The sequence below is a fragment of the Dermacentor andersoni genome, chromosome 4 (assembly GCF_023375885.2).
Source record: "Dermacentor andersoni chromosome 4, qqDerAnde1_hic_scaffold, whole genome shotgun sequence".
NCBI classification, from domain to species: Eukaryota; Metazoa; Arthropoda; class Arachnida; order Ixodida; family Ixodidae; genus Dermacentor; species Dermacentor andersoni.
The window spans coordinates 89,438,034-89,456,395 of NC_092817.1; the positions used below are offsets into that span (position 1 = coordinate 89,438,034).

General features: G+C 48.1%; 1 protein-coding gene across 3 annotated transcripts in view; it reads right to left on the minus strand.

Annotated features, from left to right (window-relative positions):
- The window catches only part of LOC126536440 (cell adhesion molecule Dscam1-like), a 549,544-nt gene that overhangs the window by 227,230 nt on the left and 303,952 nt on the right, over nucleotides 1–18,362 (minus strand). The gene's annotated exons all lie outside the window — the stretch shown is intronic.

Here is an 18,362-nt window from a genome sequence, read left to right on the forward strand (position 1 = left end):
CTACTATGACCATAAAGTAAAAACAAGTCAAGTTCAATTTTGGTGAAAGAAAAGGAGGCTAAAAATTTTGTATTCAGAGGGTAAATCTCATTGATCCTAAAAGAAAATCTTGGATGGCAGCTGTAACTTTCCCGTCGCTATGCCCAAGGTTAGAGGCAGTCAAAGAAAGCACATTTTTAACAGTTAAATCTAGTCTAAAAAGGCGGAGTGGTGTTTCTAGGGTTCATTTTCTTAGGCTAATAAATAGTCGACAAGAAATGAAGAAATGTTCTATGGTTTCATCTTCCCTACACACATGACAAATTGGTGAGGGTGCCAGACCAGCGCTCTATAAATAAAAATTTAAAGAATTTATGGGTCAGCGAAGCCTACTTACAGTTATTTCAATTTTTCTAGATTGGCAAAGAGTGTTTCTCCAGGGGTACAATAAATGTTTAATATTAGAGGAATTGGTTATGGACGGCATAGAGAATTCTCGCATCATTCGCCTCCGAAATCTTGCAGCTGTGATCAAGGCTGATGTAGGGAGAGCTTGAATAGCTGGGCCAGCTAGCGACGCTTTCGCCAATGAATCAGCCGTTTCATTTAGAACTACGCCTGTATGCCCAGGTACCCAGACTAAATGGATATTAGTTAAGTGTTGAGGTACTCAAAATTTAAACACTCGCAGAACCCTAGATTTATTAGGTTCTGTGAGTGATGTACAAAAGAACAAAGAATCAGTAACGAGGACTACACAATCTATTCTTCTGCTTGATTTACGAAGGGCCAGTACAGCTGCTAAAAATTCTCCAGGAAATGTTGGCACAAAGTCTGGACGCCGCGAGGAAAAATGACCAATCGAGAATAAGGGTGAATATACCAATAGCACATTTTTTCTTGGCTCTGCGTGGCACCAGTCGCTACGACTACATTTGTTTGCATTTTTATTAAATAATCCCATAAAATTGCACTCAACATTCGATAAGGTAGGTGTTTTGGATTGCTTGGGAAAATATCACTAAATAGTACGTTAAGAAAATTTTCCCCGTCACAAATGGGCTTTACCTCACCGATTCAAACGTTCAACGGGTCGAATAGAGTTTGTACAAAAGTAACTTGAGGAGTGTGGAATCGAAACCAATGCGCATAGAAAAACATACTAGATTGAGAAATGAACACTGTTTGGCAACGTCTTAATACCGCGCACTAGTAATTTCTTCTTCTCGTTTGCAATGTTTCTTCTAAATGGCGATATGTCTTCTTTTAGTCTTTGTCCTTGCCGCATTGACGCGGCATTTTCCTTCCTTTCAAATGATGCATCGTCCCAATGTGATAGTTAAGAGTGTGTATGCACGAAAGAATGAAACCCGAAACGCTGGGATAAGCACGGCTTTATGCGCACCACAATACGTAACTGCAATGCAAAGTGAGCAGGTATCGACGCTGTAGTATACGCAGCGCTCCTGTGACATCACGTGACTTCTTGTGCGCTAGGTGATTAGCTGTGATGGATACGGGCTCTGGCGGCGGACGCCATCGCCAACAGAAATGGCCATTGGAATGAGCCTAGAATAGTTTACGCTGTAAAAAGCGCTCCTTTGGGTTCACTTTCCCGAGCTTGGAAGAGTAAAATTGAGCGTATGAAAAGTGATACGTTGAGCTATGTGGGAATAAGTGTTTCTCAAGCAGGCGCCTTCCGTTTATCTTTCATTGGCACTTCTTCGGCCATAAAGAGTAGCGAGGGGGGGGGGGGGGGGGGCAGGCGAGAGGCTGCAGCCTAATGTGGGAGAACGGTTCGATAGCTCATGTTTCAGGCCTTTAACGCAGAACAAGCTCAAAGAGCTGTACAAGCTGAAGTTGGACACTTCCTGAATAGATACTAGGCAGTTATACTTGCTCCATTGCCGATTGCCAAGCCAGCTGATCTAAACCAACTAGAGTAAAAACCAACAATAAATTTTTGCAACCGAGAGAACCAACAACAAAACAAGAGCATTACCGAACAACTATTTACGATGCAGTGGGGATACCGCCATTGATATTAAGTGTTTCCAGCTCCTACAACGAAATACTTCTTACGGTAGGTATTGATCAGCTGTTACTGAATACCTTCGTCGACATAACCGTTTCACACGGTTTTATTTCTTCGCCGCAGCTTGCGCACGCTTTGGACGGCGGACAGAAATATACGTTCTTGAAAGCGTTGATTACGTTTTAACGTCTTCATTCCTAGTTTTATTTATTTCTTCTCGCGTTACTTCTCTTTCTCATCGTGGCACCTAACGTAAAACAAAACGCCGCAATGTTCGCTTCCTTTCTAATTTATATTGCACGCAGAATCCCCGTGATGCAGTATTTCCCACAGTGATATGTTGATTAAGCCAAGCGAACTCTCCATGCCACGCCGCATTGATGCGACAACGAGCGCCCATATTAAATCGACAGTGTTTGCGGTCTGCCGGCGAACGGATGCGTTCAACCGAGGCGAGGTCGTCTCGTGAAGCGCGCGAGCGTGACATCCGCGCGCACCAACAGCGTTACAGAAGCGTGGAAGCACGTTTACGCACGCCCACTCAGACGGACACAAAAGCACGCTAACGCTCACTCTCTAACGCCCACATCAGTGCTAAGATGGAAGCCGATGCTGATGGGATATGCTTAACAGCAGCGCCGTTGTGGTCGAGGAGGAGAGAGTTGGCCGCTTCGCGCTAAGTGAGCGAAGCGAGCGCGTGAAGGTGGTGGAAAGGAGGAGCCGTCTTTCCGGCCTCGTCAGGAGGATAGGCGCCGCACAACGAGCGGGGCCCTGCGCAAGTCGTCATCGTCAACCTCGGGGTCGCCCCCCGCTTGCCAATTAGGTAACCCAACTTGTCCGCCTCCTCTCCTCCCCCTCCCCTCTAATTGCCCGCCGGCTTCTCCGGTCCTATGTCGTTGGTATTCGAAGAGCACGCGCGTGGTGTGTGGCGTGGCAGAGTGGATCCAATAGCGTAGCGGTCACCCTCGCACCTAGTGGCCTGCCGAGTCCGAATTATTTATACATGCCGCTAGAGCTGCTGAGTGCGAAGGCGCTCAGCGAGATGATGCCCCGCACGAAGAGGACCACCGCGGAGAGGACGAGTCGAGTGGTGGTGGCGAGCGCGCCTGCGGCAGTCGCAACTCGATTCCGCGGCGGCGATGCGAGGAGGAACGCGGAACTCGCGCCCCCACGGACTCTCTCGTGCTAATACGGCGCAGTGTTGTGACCTCCAGCTCCAGCCAATCGCAAGCGCCGTTCACGGAGGCACTAACGGATACATTTCACCATGGTAAATCTAGCTTTGCCAAAACTAAAGGTGGCATAGTAATTTGTGCAACCAGTGCGTGCGAGCGCAGTTTGCTCGTCTTATGGGATGGGATATGCAGATGGATGGGATATATGTTGTGATGAAATCACGCGCAAGAAGCAAACCCCTTAATTACTTTGCTATCGCTGTGCGCGTTTGGACAATACAGGCGATTTGGCAGCCGCCATCGTCCGATCCCTTTACTACGTTTTCCTTCACAGCCGTGTTACCAATTGGACGTTCTCTCCACGGTAAAAGCTGTTCTGCTTATTTAACAACACTCGCTCCTTACAAACCAGGCTTTTAGAATATTCACATTTATTTATCGCAGAGAATTTCCACTTAAGGTGCACTACGGTCTTAATAGTTTACCTTTAAACATTTCAATAAAATGTGCGCTATATCTGTTCGTATTTCGAATCAAGAAAGCGGACATTCCTTGCAAATTTATTCCACCTCACAGCTGATAAATACAACCGAGGTAACATCAACAGAAAAGAAATCCTTCCCGAAATTGAACACATTACGATGAAATGGCCGCTCTCTTTGCGGGCATTCAATGCCCGTTACTCACATTATTGTTTCTGCTGTAACCAAAAAAAATTTTCTCATAGAACTACGGACCGGCACGGGCGCAGCTCCACAGGCCCAAGAGGAAATGATGAAGCTCATTAGGGCCCAGGACCAGAGCTCTCAAATCCTGGCAGTCCAGAGGGATCGCGAGAGGGCCGTCAGGTTTCACCTGATGGTCCCCGAGTGGGCCTAGCCAGGTGACGTTGAGTTACTCGCGTCTATTGTGGACCAAATAAAGTTGTTTCACCCACTCATAGCACTGCGGCGAATGACTGTAGTTCTACAACTGCACTGTATGATAACAATGGTCTTTTTTTTATTTACTGTTATCCGGCCACCATGTTTACTTGTTCTTGCTTACGTGGATTTACCGAATTGTATCTCCCTTGCGATTATCTGACACAAGTTTTGTACCAAGGCACTAATATTTTTTTGCACTAACTAAAGAATAGACTATTCCGTGCTTTGTTTGACATATATGTTGTATTGCCGTGCTGTTCTTATTTATTGTTATAAATTTGTTTCTGTATTCCGCTCCATATCCTGGAATCAGTTAAGGAATATGTAAATTATGTGTTATTTTCTTTTCTTTCTTGTTTCTACTTTGGTGCTCTATTATTGGATGCGCAGCTTAATTTTATTTATAGTTTTATTTTATTACTATGCATATCATAACGCGAAGCTCTCATATTGTGTGACATTATGACATTCTGGGGCAATAACGTGCGCGAATGCAGCAGTTGTACCGGAAATATTTCTGATAACAAACATGAAACCTGACATACGCCCCTCCGTCCCCCTCACCCCCCCCCCCCCCCCAAAGTGCACATAATACACAACACGTACCTGAACCAGTATATATGTTTAGCATCGGGACTCACGCGTTCACTGACCTACTGTATGTCGAAATTTGTTTTTCTTTAAGTTGTGTGTACAAAAATACAAAACAAAGAGAGGAAGAAAGAACCCAGACAAAAAGCTACGTCACGACAACCATGTCAATCAGATGACTTGCCACAGTCAACAGAGTGCTTAATGCCTGTTTATTGCAGCGTAATTTCCATCCCTCGCTAGATAACGCGCCCTATGGATTCGACGGCGCTGTACTGTTTTAGAGATGCGGGGCGTACAGGCGGTTACCTCACCCTGCACCCAGCCCGTGCCCCTCGATGCCAAACCGGCTCTCCTCTCTCACAACAGCCCATCGTACGCTGCCAGCCGCATAAATTGCGAGCCTCGACGGCTGTACGAGTGTGTGCGCGCAGAACGTCGAGTGGGAGCCGCAGTCTGGCCTGGAGTCCTGGCGCAGCCTACTTCGTCGAAACGCTATTCCTCGTCGAGCGAAAAAGAAAAAAAAAAAGAATCCACGCTTTGTGAGCGCCGAAGACTAAAGAGAATGCTCGTTTGCCCGAAGACCACGCACGGGCTGGCCTCTTCACGCTCGGACTTGTTCATCCCGTGCGTCGCTGTGTAGCCGTGCTGCCGTATTCTTCTTTTGCCAGCTGGCACAAAGAAAGCTCGTTGAACGCCCGTGGTCGTTAGCCTGGTTTACTGCAGTGGCTATAGCGCAGCCGTGCCGGAAAAGAGGCGTTTAGTTCAAAGCTTACGTCATAAACCCGCGAGTTTTTGGCAGCTCGTACAACTCGTACGTGCCGCGTAACCGCTGCCTTGATTTCCACGTTCCGGTCTGAATCGTTCTGAACGGGGAAATGCGGCCCTCGTTTCTTGGCTGTGCCCTCGAGTACCGTCGAATAAATTAATAAAGCAGTATACGCCACTAAGAGAAAAGAGAGGCCCGAATTAATCAACCTTGTTCACTGTCACTTTGATAGCTATCGCACTACGGTTCGCGTGTACATGACATTGCCCAGTCGGACATCGCAGCTACTGAAGGGGAAATGTTGTGAATCTCGGCCCTTGTCGAGGCGGATAATCGCGAGCAAATCATGGAGAATGCCTTGAGCGAGAGATATATTTTAAAATAGTAAGTTGTCTAACAACGATGTTAAAAGCAGTAGCCGTCGTCAGCGTATGGCGACAAAGATTCCTTCATTCATTTTCATCACAGTAGAAAAGAAAAAAATAACAAAGGAAGAATGGAAAAAAAGAAAAGAAATGATTTGGGAGATGTGCGCGAGGCAGACTGTGGGTTCATTTCTTTTTCTCTTCCTGATTATCAAGAACCGAAAACAAAAGCACAGAAGATTGCCAAGAATCATGGGAGGCCATGATCGCGGTCCCGGACTTGGAGGACCAACGAAAGCTGGTGAACCATGCCAGGGAAGCAGTAAAAGCCAATGGCTACCTGGACTGAGGGGGCCATCGACCTTGGGTGAAGAATGAACTCTTTCTCACTGACTCGGATTAATAAACGTTCTCTCTCTCTCTCTCATTCTTTTCTTCTTTCTTTTTTTTTGTAGAGAAGGATTGGCACGATATAGTGGGTCGTCCTCTCCAGCGATATTTTGCTCGTGAATGCCGCTCGAGCTGAGAGTCCGTGCCCTGCGCTAACGGTCGGTCCCAAACGCCGGTGACTAATAAATGCCTTTGATAGTGGTGGAGGTTGCTGCGGCCTACAACTTCAACCCTGGAACTTCGATACGGTACCCTACGCTCAACCATGCCTGAAGACGCATTGCAGGAAACCTCCCCCGTCCATCATGTGCTCTGTTGTGCTTTGTCAGAGGGACCCTGCCATTTTCAGTGGCGCGGACGACACCAACGTGGAGGACTGGCTGACGACATATGAGAGGCTAAGCGCCAGCAACAAATGGGACGATCTCGCCAAACTGTGCAACGCGCTCTTCTATCTCGCGGGTGTCGCCAGTCTCTGGTACAACAACCATGAGACCTACTTTCCGACGTGGTCCTCGTTCAGGACCTCCTTAGTGGCTGTGTTTGGTCGCCCTGCTTTGCGCAAGCTGTGAGCCGAATCGCGTTTGCGAGGACGTGCATAGCAGCCGGGTGAATCATTTACCAGCTACGTTGAAGATGTACTGGACTGGTGCAAGAAAGTCAATGCGACGATGTCGGAGCCTGACAAAATCAGAAATGTCTTAAAAGAGATCGAGGACGACCCACTAGAAAGCGCTGGAGAAGATGACCCACTATATCGTTCCAATCCTTATCTACATTTCTTTTTGACATGCTGATGCGCATCCTGTCAATAAAATGTTGCAGAGCACTGACGCTTACCACACAACGAATACAGCTTGCGAGTGACAACAACGCAAAACCATGCTTAAATGGAGAAAGCATTGTTCGCGAACACTCTTTGGATGACATAGAAAGGCATTCGTAAATGAGTATCTCGCACATGCGAAGCAATCGATTTTGGCCCATTTGTTGCTTAGATTTGCCTAAGTGATCAGTCAGGATGGACCGCACAGAGATTTACCAGCTTCGAAAGAACAACGCTGGTGCATATTGCGTTCGCCGTTCTCGTACAATCTTGCAGTTTCCCGAGTTCCCAGGCAATGCCTCTGCTCCAGGCTTTAGCCAAACGGAGAGCGCCTGCTGCACAATCGGGAAGGTTCAGCTAGCGTTTATAGGTTGAGAGCGACAGTGTTCTAGCGCAAAAGAATGTGCGAAGAGAAGGCAAAAGGATACGTCGTCGATAGCAGCTTGCCAGCGGACAGACCACGGTCACAAGAAGCGTACACAGGCCAAGTGAGATTTATTAAGAAGGGCACCCCCCCTCCCCACACACACACACATATGTCTATGTCTCTCACAAGTTATCTCCAATCAACCTGCCGCGTTGTCATGTTGAAATAAAAAAAAAAAGCACATCAAAAATAAAAGCATCTCAACTAGCCTGGTCACACACCTCGACAGGATGACAGGATGCGCGCTAGGCTTTCCATACCGCATCGACGATAGGCTCCAAGAATACCGTGCCGCTTTGAAGGGGGATAGAAGAAGAAGGGGAGGGGAAAGACACACTTCGCGAATCGCTGCCATAAATATGCGTGCGCAGTGCTCTAGAGCACGCGTCCTTCAGCGCTTTGGTGGACAGACATAAAGAGAGGTTTTCATAGCAGACTCAAGTCATGTAGAACGCGAAAACTACGTGAGTTCTCCATCCATATTGTCCGCTTAAGAAGAGCTTTGATAAATCAGTAACGACATTCCTACCGATCATTTAACACTTGTTTGTAGTATTTTCTTTTATCGCTTTAGTTGATGTCTGCGTCAATGTCAGGGAGGGAAACTTGAAGGTGTGGATGTCAAGAAGTCACATTAAAGTAGGCAAGGCGGTGACATTGATTGCAAGGGGTTAACTGTTCACTAAGATAGAATAATAAAGCGACAGAATGGATACCATCAAAAGACTACGAGTCAAGAGCTAGAATTACGTTTCAATTTCGGTCTTCTTTCTCTTAGCGAAATATCCACCGCATTCTCCTTCAACAGCCCTGCACGTACCCAAAGGCATCCCAGACATCTTCCTCGCCCCATCGTTCGTCCAATCAGACTGCGATGTGCGCTGCGCGCGTACAACGGGTCTACAGGGTGACACTGTCTGGAGTTCCAATATGTCAAGGCCCTTGCCACAAATCCTTTGCAGTGCAATATGTCTCTTATTTCTCGAAGTTAATACGCAACCAAGGGCAGAAAAAAGCTTTAGGAAAGGAAAGAGCGTCACTTGCAACTAGTTTATTGAAAGCAGACAGGATCATATTGCTAAGCGGATGTGGTCATGTGCGCACATACGTTTGCGCACAATACTCAAACAAGTTTGCATCATTATCCAATCACACAGCTCAAGAACTGTCGTTCAGTGCTACGTAATGCCACGGATGTATCGCTCATAGACGCCATGTTTCATGTTGATGAAACAGGCTTACAGTAATTCCAGTGCCAGGGAAGGGAATCTTTGCTTTTAACAAACATGCGGATATTGAAAATATACGGTTCACACGTGCATAAATCGCAGTGCAATGGCAAATGTGCATTAATCTTATTCTTGACAGACAGCTCGTGTTACCTTGCCCTATCATTGATGCAACGGCCTGTCTGGCCAGAATACAGCCTGCCGCAATTAAGTGGAATTTCGTACACCACACCGACTGCGCAAGTCACATACGGCCTTGTAGAATTTTTACTACAAAGAGTCAGCTTCTGCGGGTCTGAGATGCGCAGACTCACAGTCAACACGCTTATGCGCCCTCTGTAAACCACAGCTTCCTCCCCCCCCTCCCCCACTCACGGCAATAACTCACTTTCGCCGTCTTGGTGTCGAGCCACACATCTGGCCCTTACATGTAGCCGCCCGAGCAAACAACACTGAACTGCACTTCTCTGAAGCCGAATCTCTGTACATAATAATAAAGGAAAGGAAGGACCAAATCAACAAACAAAAAATAAAAGCTTTCATCTCTCTTTTTTTTTTCATCTGCCATTATTTCCTGTGTGTAACACTATAGGGAATCTGACAGCCCACCAAGTGTACTTGAACGAAATCCCCCGCTCGTCTCACGATGTAACACCATGGCCGCTCCTCGCATCCTCTATCCTAACCACAACAAATTCAGCTTTCTAAAATACGATACCGTTCCATAAACTAATGAATGCCACCTCGTCTCTCTCCTACGGTTCATCCGTATTTCTTTAGCCTTGTTCATCTACAACTTGCTACACAGTAGATTGTCATGTCATAATATTGTCATATTGTTAGACGCACGTGCACTCTGTCACCTGCAGTACGAATATAATTCTACTGCTCCAGCCCTTTTCCTTTCACTGCCATCTCTTTAACGCAGCAGGTTTGCGGAGTTTTGAGAGTCACTTGTACCCATACGAGGCGTTTTCATATTGTTGGCCAAAGGCCTCTTGAGTAGCAATACTCACTCCACAGCCATTGCACCGGGTCTTGGCTGCCAAAGCAATCGCAAATAATTACGTTCACACATAAGTTAAAATTTCAATCTTCCTTTAACTGCAAATATCCTTTCGTTTTTTTCAGGTTTTCACGAATACGAAATGTGTATGCACCTGACACTGGGAAAGCTAACGCTCACTGCCTCCGATTACAACAACAAGAGCGGGCAGCTGGAGTTAATCAACTACGCAAACACAGGCAACCTTTTTAACCAACCAGGGTGAACGTTACCGGGAGGACGCAAAGTCCTCCAGATTAGCCCGTGCAGCGGCAGTGCTCCGAATTTCAACGAAACACATCTTTGTTAAAGAGCGCACGCGGCGACTCTGAAATTAAGTTAACATGAGGCCCGCGTGCTTGACCGAGCTGCAGCTAGCGCTCATTTTCGCGGCCATGCATAAATACCACCCCCCCGCGCCTCCTGCGCTAACTTCGCCCGGCTCCCCTGCCTGCACAGGTTGTTCGCCCGGTGCTATCAACATTCCGGCGTCGCCGCTTCGGCCCATTCGCATCGTTTTCCTTTTCGTTGTTGCATTTTCGTTCCTCGCCTCCCCGGGCGGTGCCGGAGCGAAGCAAAGTCTCCTCCGCGTGCCTTTCGAGACACGGCGCGGAAAACGCGAGAAAGGTTGCAGCGATTTCGGGAACGGCTCGGGGCGTAACGCCTAGAGGAGGTAGCAGCGTTCATAACCGTCGTTGTTTGCGGCGTCCACACAGAGTTGACTGCGTGCCGCTCGTCGCAGCGCAGGCTCAGAGAGAGAGAGAGAGAGAGAGAGAGAAAAAGAAAGAGAGCTGACAATGCCGGTCAAGCAAACAGTGCCGGGGCGTCACGCTGAGCTAGACCGAAGCAGGCAAGCAAGTTGCGAGGCGTACGACGAGGCTCAGACGAAAACGCAGGCTCCTCTTCCCCCCCCCCCCCCCCCCGCCCACTTCCTCTAGCACTAAAAAGAGCAAACAGTGAGTGAAGTTTGGAGTTTTCAACGTTATTCTCTTGTTATTGCCATCGGGGAACGCCGGACGAGTACACAGTTTCTGCTCTTTCGGGTGTTTCCTTTCCGCCTTTTTCACGGAAAGCTTTGCTAAATGCTTTGGGCACAACCACCTGATTAAAGCAAAACAGAATCCTGAATAACGCTCTCCCGAGATGTCTTCCTCTTTCTCTCGCCTCTCCTGAGACATTTTGCATTATTATGTTTCTTCTGCCGAAGGCTGTTTAAGTGTGCAATCTCTGCCTGTACCTCTATCTCCACGCTCTTGCTTAAGAGAACAATATTATTTTTTTAAACAAGAAGCGAAGCGGCAAAACTAAACGAAGACGCTCCCGCTTTCACTGTGACTTTCGTTCGTTTTTTTTTTCGTCGCTTTTAAGGATCTCTTTTATTTGATTCACACCTTTATAACCTTCGTCTAAGACAGCCTGATTGCTGGCGTCCTCCCGAGGTGATTGCGTGCCGTTATGAATTCGCACTTTAATTGTCGCTTCCTTGTCGCTCAACGATAACCATCGGTGCGCGCACGGCGCCGTCCACCGTCACGCCTGGATTGAGCGGCCGCACGCCGTTCGGCCGCGGCCGCGCACGCGAGGGAGTGGCTTTTATTTTAACGAGGAGCGCACCTCGGTAACGACCTGCCACACGCTCGCGGGCCTGCCTGGCTGAGTACAAGGCCTGCTAAGCCTTAGTGCACCGTCATGTGCACATATGGATATGCGCCTGTTATATAAAGCCTCACTGTAACTTTGATCGCTTATTTTTTTCGTCTTCTTTTTTTTTTGCCAGACGTAGCTCTTCTTTTTTTTTCCCCCGTTGTCTCCGTGCGCACCTCCACGAGGGACATTATTGATAAATAGTAATGTTCAGTTTTATTCGTTTTTGTACCTTCTTTCTGCTACGGAACGCGCTGTTTCTATGAAAGTCACGCAGCGACGTGCTTCAGCTGCGGTGCTGCGCGGCGAATTTTAAAGAATTTCAGAATAAACAAAACGCAAAAAACAATATATGCTCATTAAATGCAACGAAAGGCGGTAAACGAAGAAATCTTTCACTAAAAGCACCCCCAGAAGCGAAATGTTTGCAGCCCTGCAGCGAACTTGACCTGGAGCCGTCGGCGACGCACCGACAGACCCACAGACATTAACCTCTGGAATGCAAAAATGTGTGGTCGTGAACGCTACCGGAGAAGCAGTGCTTCGGCAAGCGCGGTTTTCATCAAAGCAGAAAAGCAACTGTCGGAGTTAACCAAATGAACACGTCCAGGAAGGACCCCTCTACCTTCTTAGTACCCACGCTCTACCGATGTACCTCTTCTTGAAAGCGTCTATTAAGCTGGAGCACAGAGCTAAATTCTCGCATTAGAACACTAAGGTATTCGACAAGAAAGCAAAAAAAAAAAATACGAAAGAGGCACGAGAGATTTCCTTCAAGCTCTCCGCCGTGTTCGCCGTCTTTTGTAACGCCGAGACCAAATTTTTCCCTCTCTAACTGCGGCACGCACCCCTGCGGTCGACCGCCTCCAGGCTGCGCCTGTCAGGACCGTCGACGAACAATTCTAATTCGGATTCCGCTGCTGGCGCGAGCTGCTTCGGCTGCTTCCCCCTCTTCGCCCCCGCGCAACCGCCACTTCGACGCAAGGGACTCTGCGTTTGACATTATGCAGCGCGCTTCTCTTCCGCGCCGCCAAGCGTCTTCCGACCGTCGTTCGACTGCGGATAACTTGTCGCTCGCACTCATTGCATACACAGGCACGCAGTCGTACGCGCGGCGTGGCGCGTCAGACTCAACCGCGCTGTCGCTCCCCGACGTTCTTCGCTCAGCCGCGGGAGCTAACCCACCGCAAACCTGAACGAGCCCGCCTCGTTAACATGTCGACGCGCCAGGACTTCTGCTTCTCACTCGCTCCCACCCTATATCTCTCCCTCCGCCTCTCACTATCTCTCCGTCATGCGCGCGCTCGCGCTTTCTTTTCCTACTTTTGCCGAACTCCGTGATTTTACCCGTCTGACGCTCGCGGCATGCTCTAAATTGAACATATTCAGATGGCATGAACCGTGTCGGATGGGTCTTTTCTCCCTTCCGCCAATGTGGCGCAGTACTGCTTCTCCCGTTTGCCTCTTTCGGTCAATTCTTTCCTCGGTTCGCAATACTAGCTAGGCCGCTGTGATTTGTGACAGTAGTTATTCGGCGGCCCGAAGTTGCCTCAAGCTTTGTATAAAGCGGCAAGTTGTGAAACAACCGACCAGCGGAAGTCCGGAAACGAGGAGGCGTCTGCACATTACGGAAGCATGCTTCAAAGGAAACAGCCAAAGAATTCGTGTTCAGGTGGTGGGAAGGTACATGCAGTGTGCGGGTCTGAATGTTTGTGTGTCTCTGCACGATAGCTCGTTCCTGCGCTCGTAGTGTGTGTGCGTTCGTGCGTACTAGGGCGGGAGGGGGGGGGGGGGGGGCTTGTTTCTTTTCACTCATGTGCCGGGTAAGTATGATAGTCCCGCGTGTATGTACACGCTTCCACCTTATCAATGGCTGAACCATCCCAATATCTGGTGCAGGAAATGTAATTTCCGATTATTTATTGATTCCGTTTTGTTCTGATGGGGAACTTTCATGAAATTATTATGATCACTTAGAAAAATAAAGATGAAAGACAAATTCCTGCATTTATGCCGCTCTGTACAAAAAGTAGCTGATTGCATGCAAAGAAATATCACAAAACACCAAACGCAGATCTATGTCGTAAAATACTATTTGATACTGCATTTATACTTTCTTTTACAGCGAAGATGTATATGGCTAGCCGATTCGTCCATCCGTCCGTCTGTTGCCTGTACGCCCAAAACTCCCCAGGCGCGACCCCATGCGCATGCGCGGAAAATGAAAGAGAGGCGCGCGATTGACTGTGCCAGTAGTGACGTCGTTTCTCTCCGTCGTACTCCATCGCAGCCGAGCGAGCACGCCGCACTTCCCTCCGGCTCCGTAATGGGTAGGCCACGCGTTATACGTACTCCTGAGGAGCAGGCAGCTTTCGATCAGCAACGCCGTGAGCAGAACAGGGAACAAGCTCGTCGACGCAGTGCCGTTGCTGCAGCCCGGGCACACGAACAGGTTCGTGCAGCCGAGCGCAAGCAGCAACTGCGTACAGAGGATCCGGCAGCCTACCAAGTCAACCACCGGGATTAACCCAGTGATACACACTGAGGCCACACGTTCCAGCTTCATTGGTTAACCATCCTTATGCAGTACTTGGGCGGTGTCTTTGTTTCTTTTTAGGTCAGGACGCGACTCTCGGCTGTGGGGCTTGCCTATGCTACACGAAAATAAATGCAATATAATAAGAGCTCAATGACAGTACTAACTTTATTTCTTCTTCTGTTCTTGCTTTATTTCTTTTCTTTTTAATTTTTACTACGTGATAAGAGCGTTTTTCTCGAACACAACAAGAGCTGCACGGAGAAGATTAACATAACTGAAATACAATATCTAGCAGTTAAGGAATGACAGCGTCTTAAACGAATTCCCGCGCTGTATTGATTAGCTAATTTTATTGTGTAGCAAATGTTGGTATAGATAATATGAACAAAAATAGCCTAAATGGTTACCTAGAAGCAGCAAGCAACCGCATTGCCCGTTCATAATTGGAGGTATAGCATAGTGACTCCGCGGGAGAATTCCGGACTTTCGCAAGGCGCAGGTCTCCGGAAATCATTCCAACAAACAGAAAGGTCCTCCCCTGGCGGTCTTAAAAAACGAGCTCACATTCTTTTGTTCAAGTGTATTCCCTTCTGGAGCTCTATAATGTGTTGCGCGCTATTTACCACCTGAAGCGACCACAGCGTCACACGTGTAGCGCCTTTCCTAAGTCTGCTGAAAATCCTGAGTTTACCGTGGCTTAAAGCAACCGCCTGCAATGCCATTAATGGCCCAAAGATTTGCTTTGTGCCTCTTGCTCGTTAGCTGTGAACTGTCGCGTCCGGAACAGACTGAGAAAGTTCTCAGAAAAGAAAATCGGCCGAGACGCTCAAGACTGCTTACGTGTGGGAATGCGGAAGCATTATAATCCTTTTGGTTAAATGATTTTTTTTTCTGCACTTTCCTTGCCTATGCATGCTTTCGCTTGAGCTTTAACTGCACCTCGGTAAGGCGAAATGAAAACGCACGAAGCGTTGGAAGGCGCTTGCTTGCCCGGCAGGAGTTCACAATTCGAAGGACCACTGAGCGGCGTTCAGTTGGACATTAACGCTTTTTTATTTCATACACTCATTTTATGCACTCACGACATGGTGCCACCTCCCACCCATTGGCTGCGCCGCCACGCTCTAACGACGCACGCACTACGCATATATTTAGTCAATCAGAACCGTGGAGCGACCGTGGTGTCGGGGAAACATGCTCGCTTCGCAACCCGGATGCCCGGGATCGATTCCCACTGAGGCCGAAATTTACCTAACCTTATTTTCAAAGCCATTAGTTTACTTTGCTTACAAGAACCTCCTGAGAAATTTGACGTCAATCCGAGTATTCCTTGACGTGTTTTTACTCTTTGTCGTTGGCTATTTTTGGTGGTGGTATGGTATGGTATGGTATGGTATAGTGCGGTAAAACTTTATTGAGGTCCTGCACATCGTGAGTCATTACAAAGCGGGCCGCTTTCACGTGGGAACCGGAAGGCCAAACCTCTCGGCCGCATCGTGGGCCTGCTGGACAGCCCAGAGTTGGTCAGCCAGAAGAGGGCTGCGGGAAAGCGCCTCCCATCTGGCCGAGCTGTTATCGATGATAGAGCGTGACCGGCCACATCACCAGAGCTAACGTGTGCGCTAAAGCGTCCTAACGTGGCTATTACTCCACAGTCGCGGCAAGTACCATCGGTGTATCCGGATACATTGTATGTAAGAGCGGCGGATTCGGATACGGATTGGGATACGTATTCGTTTGTAGAAGACAGGGCGTTTGTTCTTGAGCTCTATGTGCCATCGATGAGGAACGATGTAGTTTCTACGGCTCAGATAGTCGTGTTTAGTAATCTCGTTGTAGGTGGAGGGCGTGCCCCTGTTCTCTGGGAAGACAGCTTCCGATTGGTCGAGGGTAGCGCGGTGGGCAAGTTCGCGCGCAGCTCCGTGAGCCGACTCGTTGAAGTTGGGAGGAGCACCCTCTATCTGACCCTGATGTGATGTGCGGGAAACCGAGAAATAAAGTGGTGTGTGATTTCCTTGCCCCGAAGAAGTCTGAGGACCTGTTTGGAAACGGTGCCTTCTTCACATGCCCTAACTGCAGACCTTGAGTCGCTATAGATAACATCCCGCGAGCTAGCCAGCAGGGCTAGTGCAATAGCCATTTGTTCAGCAATTTCCGAGTCCCTGGTCCGAACTGAGACCGTATTAGTGATTATTTGCCGACCGTCGACAGTGACGATGGTGAACGCCCGACGTAACATACAAGAGGCGGCATCCACAAAGCTCACCTGTCACTGATCACTGTGTATTTGCCTAAGGAGGTTGGCCGCCCTTGCCCTCCTTCTACCGCGATTATGATCGGGGTGCATGTTACTAGGTATGGACGCGACAGTAATGTTCCCACGAATATACGGAGGAACGTCAGGGAACTCCTTCGCTACTCTATCGGGGTGATACCCGAGTTTCTGTAAGATGGATCTCCCTGCCTTAGTAGTAGTGAGGCGAGTTAGCTGTGCGCACTCCTGGGCCTCTGCAATCTCTTCCAGAGTATTGTGAATTCCAAGCTGCATTAAGCGTTAAGTAGAAGTGTATACAAGTGACCCGAGAACAAGCTTAGTAATCTTCCTAAGCTTTGCATTCAATTTATCCCGCTCGGCCCGTTTCCATCCATGCATGGCTGCCACGTATGTAAAGTGGCACAGAACGAAAGCATGCATTAGTCGAATGAGGTTATCCTTCTTGAGTCTATGATGCCGATTTAATATCCTCCGAACTAGATGAATGGCATTTTCAGTTTTAGCAAATAGCGTGCCTAAAGTCTTGCCATTTGCGCCCCCTGACTCAACGATCATGCCCAAGACCTTGATTGAATCGACTCTGGGTATGCGGCAACCATTTCTAGTATATAGGTTGATGTCTCTGTCTTCTAACGATGTCCACCCCGTGGGCCTTGGGCCATGTTTCTGGGGACTGTGCAGTAGGAGTTCCGACTTCAAGGGGGAGCATCGGAGTCCGGTGGGTTCGATATAGGTTTCGATAGTGTCTACGGCCTCCTGTAAGGCCCCTCAATCTGACGATCATTGCCTCCTGCGCATTACATAGTGATATTGTTACGAATATCTTTTTTTTTCATTCATTCATTCATTTATTTATCCAAATTTCTTTGTACAGGGTGAATTTGCTGGTCAATCTAAGCACGCAGTGCTTGTAAAATGACCAGGCAGTTGGTGAAACAACATAATAAATTCATGTTACCACAATTAATACATTCTCTCGCATATATAAACTGAACACCGTCCAATGCATTTTGAGTTCCTGTTAGCATACATGGTGTTTGATGCTTTCAATCTCGAGAAGCTTTCTGCTAAGGCCAACCATGCCTATATTGAATAGAGAGGGGGAAATGACCACTCCCCCTGTGGCGTGCCTCTCTCGCAAAATTCCAGCAGTTGTGATTCAAGATCGGCCGCCCGGAGGGTAGCCTTCCTATCCGCAAGTAACGATTCAACATAGTTGTAAAATATCTCACCCAGATTGAGCCGAGATATCGACGCTAAGATATGCGAATGTAGAACGTTATCGAAGGCCTTTTCAAGATCAAGTCCCAAAACGGCCAGTGTGTTTCTAGAGTTGTTGTCTATGATTTCATGCTTAATCAGTTTCATAGTACCCTGTGTTGATAGGCCCTCTCTGAATCCTAGCATACCATGGGGTTAAATGTCGTTATTCTCCAAGCACTGGGAGAGTCGATTGAGGACCGCATGCTCCGCTACCTTACCCACACAGGACGTAAGCGAGATGGACCTCAAGTTGTCAACGCTAGGTGTTTTGTCAGGTTTGGGGATGAGTACTGCGAGAGCAGTCTTCCAAGACAGTCGGACGGTTCCATTTCTCCATATTTCATTTATTTCCCCAATGAGGTATGCGATTGATTTATCATCCAGATTTCGCAGCGCCTTGTTGCAGATACCGTCTGACCCTGGTGCGGATCTACCATTGAGTCCATGTAAAGCACTACGAATCTCCTCAATGCTAGACTCCGCATCCATGTAGGAATTAGCCTAACCATGGTAATCGAGATGTACATGAGACCGCCCTTACCCGACTGGGAGATATTTATCAGCAAGCGTGCGGATTAACTTATCCTCGGAGGTCATTCGTGCGGCCTCATGTATGGTTCTACCAATGACATGCTTCTGATTAGTCTTGTTAATCAGAAGCTTAAGCAAGTTCCAAGTTCTACCCTTACGCACCTAGCCGTCTATGGAATTGCAAAGCTCGTCCCACAGCTCTTTAGAGAGGGTTATGCAATACTTCTAAATGTGTATGCTAATCTCAGATATCATTTTGCGTAGCCTAGGATTAAGTCGTTGACACTTCCATCTTTTAAGAATGGACTGTTTGGCCTCTAACAGATGGGTTAAGTTGCTGTCCACTTTCCCAA